Source organism: Falco rusticolus, chromosome 5, assembly GCF_015220075.1.
Source record: "Falco rusticolus isolate bFalRus1 chromosome 5, bFalRus1.pri, whole genome shotgun sequence".
Lineage (NCBI taxonomy): Eukaryota > Metazoa > Chordata > Aves > Falconiformes > Falconidae > Falco > Falco rusticolus.
In genome coordinates this window covers 27750600-27754827 of record NC_051191.1, presented here as the reverse complement: position 1 = coordinate 27754827, position 4228 = coordinate 27750600, and positions in this window count along the sequence as shown.

Genomic DNA, 4228 nt, shown 5'->3' with positions numbered 1-4228 from the left:
TCATCTGATTGTCCATGGAGCAAACGCTCCAGGTGTCTAAATACTTGGGTTTGACTTGGGTATGTTTTGAAACATAATTTTTAAAAGGCTGAGCTCTGTATTTTGTAATGTATCTGGCAGGCAGAATGTAAGCAGGTGTTTCCTTTGAAGAGTGGAAGAGATTGCCTGCCTTCACCTGGTGTTTAAAAGTGCTGGTTTGTTATGTACATTTTATTGCGTGCTGGAGGAGACGGGAATAACCTCTGCATCACGCTGTTGGAACACAGGTCTCTATCACATTTGAATACCATATTGCTACTGTTTCTAGATGTTCCTATTCTAAAATGATCTGATTGCATGAGTCATTTCTGTGTTTACTTAGAATGCATGCTGTTTATATCACGGTCAATGTCTGTATGTGAACACATACATTTGCATGCTATACGGTACAGTAACACTGCAGTTCTCAGTCCTCACCAGGCATCACAAAAATGTGAGAAAGGAAACATGTAAAAACTGGTGTATAGCAGAAGTATAAGAAAGAAATAGTGATACAGCGTAACAACAGAAGTAGAAAGCTGCCACTCCTGGTCTGGTAGACAAAATGAGCCTTAAAGGGCTCAGTAATGTATATGAAAGAAATTGGAAGAGATCTAATGAGAATGGAAATGGCCTTGAGCTTCAAAGCAATCTCCTGATTATAAGGCTGAGAGAGTTCAGGGTAGATTTAGATGAGATGTTAAGAAGAAATTCTTCCCTGTGAGGGCAGTGAGGCACTGGCACAGGCTGCCCAGGTAAGCTGTGGTTGCCCCATCCCTGGCAGTGTTCAAGGTCAGGTTGGACGTGGCTGGGAGCAACCTGGGCTGGTGGAAGTTGTCCCAGGGGCTTGGAACTAGATGGTCTTTAAGGTCCCTTCCAACCCAAACCATTCTGTGATGCTGTGAATCTGTGCATGTGACACGGACAGGCACAAGCAGCCACCTGCTCCCTCAGGCTGCTGTTGGGTTGAGTTGGACCTAAGTTAATTGGCTTAGAAACCTGATAATCAAGTGCTGAGCTTCAGCTTGTGTCTTTCCTTAGGGGCAACTTGTTTGCATAATGAAGTGATAGCTGGCAGCTTTCAGTGTGCTGTCTTTGTGTGTGCACCGGGATGTACACCAGGGTAAGGGGAACAGTATCATGACCTGAGGTGGGATTTGGAGAAATGAGAGAGACTGTCTTGGAGCACATTTGTTACATATTTAGAAAAACGCTGCCGCTGACCTCTTTCAATGAACTTCGGTTCCAATACTGCTGTTATTCACAGAACTGGAGTGGCAGACTGGTTGGAAAGGGGGAATTCTGGGAGTACTAAAATGTGGGAAGAAAAAGCAGCTGCTGGATGCTGTGATAGTGTAGGAGCCCCTGATCTTTGCAATTCCCAGTTCACAATCTCGAGCTTGTAATTTTTTTAAGCATAATTCTACTTTTATTTAGAACCCCTTTTAAATCATGTTTTATCGTGTTTCCTTTTCTGCTCAAGCGTGGGAAACACCACTTTGAAAGTGCAAGCCTAAAACCGTAGTGGACTGTAATTTACTCTGTTAAAATTGAGAGCTAGCCATATTGTTTAAACAACTTCCACTTTTTTGAGGCAGGCCTGGTGATTTATATTGCCATTTTCCTCTTAATTTATCTATGTGCTCTGTTCTGTTCCATGTGAAATTATGTCCCCGTTAAGGAATAATTTATGGCTACCACTGCCTTTCTAATGCAGTTCCCACCAGGCTCCTGACCTGATGGGATGTGAACCCAGGTTTACACCGCTAGGGCCAGAGCTTTCCCACAGTGAGTTTTTGTGGCTGCCTGGCCTGCTGTCACCATCTTACCATGGAGATCATGCAGTGGGTGGGCTCAGCGGGACAGGCAGGTATCCATAGCTGTCATCTCAGGGGAGAGGGATGACACGTGTAACGCTGAGCTGGGAAACACTGATGTGTTTGAAATGGCTGGCAAAGTGGAAACTGGCATGTGGGCAGGGCTTGCATGGTTCAGTGGCATTGTGCCAAGCCAGCTGGGTCTGTCAAGGACCCTTATGCTGTCCCCAACCCATCTGAGTGTTCCCTTCCTTGCCCTGCATACGTGTCCTTTGCTTCCTGTCAGATTGGCAAGGAAATCCTTTTGGCAGCCTCCAGCCTTCCCTTCCTCCTTCCAGGACACAAAGCAGTACTTTGCATGCAGCCTTGGTCAGGCCAAAGTACCTGAGGAGTAGCGTGCCCACAGAGGGAAGTCTTTTTGAAGTCTTTGCATCCCATGTTCATAGAATCACAGAATGATTTGGGTTGAAAAGGACCTTTCAAGGTCATTTAGTCCAAGCCCCCACCCTACAATGAGCAGGGACACCTTCAACTAAACCAGGTTGCTCACAGCCCTGTTCAACCTGACCTTGAATGTTTTCAGGGATGGGGCATCTTCCACCTCTGGGCAACCTGTGCCAGTGTCTCGCCACCCTCACAGTAAAAAATTTCTCCCTAGTATCTAAATCTAAATCCACCTTCTTTCAGTTTAAAGCCATTCACCTTGTCCTATCATATGCCTTTGTAAAAAGTGTCTCTCCAACTCTCTCAGCCTGTCTTCCTAGGAGAGGTGCCCCAGCTCTCTGAGCATCTTCATGGCCTCCTCTGGACTCTTTCCAACAGATCTGTGTCCTTATGTTGGGGCCCCCAGAGCAGAGCAGGGGAATCGCCTCCCTGGCCCTGCTGGCCATGCCGCTTGTGATGCAGCCCAGGATACGGTAGGCTTGCTGGGCTGCAAGCACACATTGCTGGGTCATGTCCAGCTTTTCAGCCACAGAGCTGCTGCCAATCCTTTCACCCCCCAGCCTGTATTGATACCAGGTGTTTCCCTGACCCAGGTGCAGGACCTTGCCCTTGGCCCTGTTGAACCTCATGAGGTTCATATGGGCCCATTTCTTGAGCTTGTCCAGGTCCCTCTGGATGGCCTCCCATCCCTCAAGCGTGCCAGCCACACCGCTCAGCTTGGTGTTGTCAGCAAACTTACTAAGGACACACGTGATCCCACAGTCTGTGTCATTGATGAAGATATTAAATAGTACTGATCCCAACATGGACCCTTGGGAGACACCATTTGTCACAATATCCATCTGGGCGTTGAGCCATTGACCACTACCCTTTGGACACAACAATCCAACCAGTTCCTCATCCAACAATTAGCTGCAGGACTTCACCATGGGTCCAGCTCCCCTCTCCTCTGGTTGCAGACTTGAGATGTGACTGATACAAGAGTCTGGGCTGTTTATTGACTGATCAACACACTACTAATGGTCTAATAATTCAAAAAGCTAATTGGTGAACTAATTAACTTCTAATAATAGACCACTATTATATACAATTCTGTCCTTCACACTCTGATTAGTTACGCACAATTACCAAGCTACAGTTAAAGCTACTGTTCAAGAAACAGCTCTGTTGCTCCTCATTCTACCACTCAGTAACTGTTATCTTTGCTTCTGGAATCCTCCTTTTTGCCACCTAGTTTTATCCTTTCCCTGCTTGTTTTTGTTCCCAAATAAACAACTAGGCCATAAACACTTTTTCCCCTTTGTTGCCAATTTTGCTACATCTGTTCCCAAAGCTGATGTTTCTACTGCCTAGGCAATCTTGGCCTCACAGGTAATTATTTATATACCTGCCTACATACAGGTGACCTTTGCAAGGTTCTGCTTCCCCAAAAGATCCCCCAAACTTCCCTTCAATTTGGCTCTTAGTGGCTTTTAAAAATTACTTTTTTGTGGTTTCACCACATGCAAAAAAACTGTAATTGCAGGAGAGATCCATGAAAGTCTTCTTAGCTCTGCAGGAATTACTGAAATTAGGGAGGAGCAAGTGTAACAAATCAGCATTTTTTTGCTGCAAAGGAGAAATACCCCCTAGAAGTCTGCTGGCGTTTAAGTCAATTTTGTTTTAAAGTGCTCCCTCCTACATCCTTAAGTCTCTTCACTGTCAAAGGATTCTCCACGTTACAGTAAAACATCTTCTCCCATCTCTCAGATTCCCACTCCTCGGAGCACAGGCCTAACCCTGCCCCTTCCACCTGAGCACAGGAGGCTGCTCCAAACCACCCTGCTGCTGCACTGGTCCAAGCGTGACACATGTGGCGACATGTGTGGCGAGGCCGCGCAGCTACGGAGTGCAGAGGTCAGACCTGTGAGCCCAAAACTGCCATCTCCAAACCAAAAAGTGACCCGCTG